This window comes from Sinocyclocheilus rhinocerous, unplaced genomic scaffold (assembly GCF_001515625.1).
Source record: "Sinocyclocheilus rhinocerous isolate Xijiao unplaced genomic scaffold, SAMN03320098_v1.1 scaffold4493, whole genome shotgun sequence".
Classification (NCBI taxonomy): domain Eukaryota; kingdom Metazoa; phylum Chordata; class Actinopteri; order Cypriniformes; family Cyprinidae; genus Sinocyclocheilus; species Sinocyclocheilus rhinocerous.
The window spans coordinates 42,025-42,321 of NW_015649606.1; the positions used below are offsets into that span (position 1 = coordinate 42,025).

Genomic DNA, 297 nt, shown 5'->3' on the forward strand with positions numbered 1-297 from the left:
TACAGGGCTCCAGACTCATTCTTCCCACTGGTCGCTCTTTTGCAACTAACTTTCTCAGCTGGTCGCACATGATTTGGTCGCAATATTTATTTATTTTTTTTTGGGGGGGGGGATTATTCAATGCATACTGATGAACTTTTATCATAGTTTATAGTTATATGGAAATGAAAGTTGTTAACATTCAACCCATTCTTTATCATCAGTAGTATTATTTGTGATTTTAATTTTGTGAATGGGAGTTTCTTTTGCTGTGTTAAGCCGCGGGCTTCGGATGCTTTCACTTTCGAATTCGCGATC

The 297-nt window shown here is 37.7% G+C and overlaps 1 protein-coding gene across 1 annotated transcript in view; it reads left to right on the top strand.

Moving 5' to 3' along the window:
• LOC107710899 (5'-nucleotidase domain-containing protein 1-like) overlaps positions 1–297 on the top strand; it is a 4,073-nt gene that overhangs the window by 2,066 nt on the left and 1,710 nt on the right. The gene's annotated exons all lie outside the window — the stretch shown is intronic.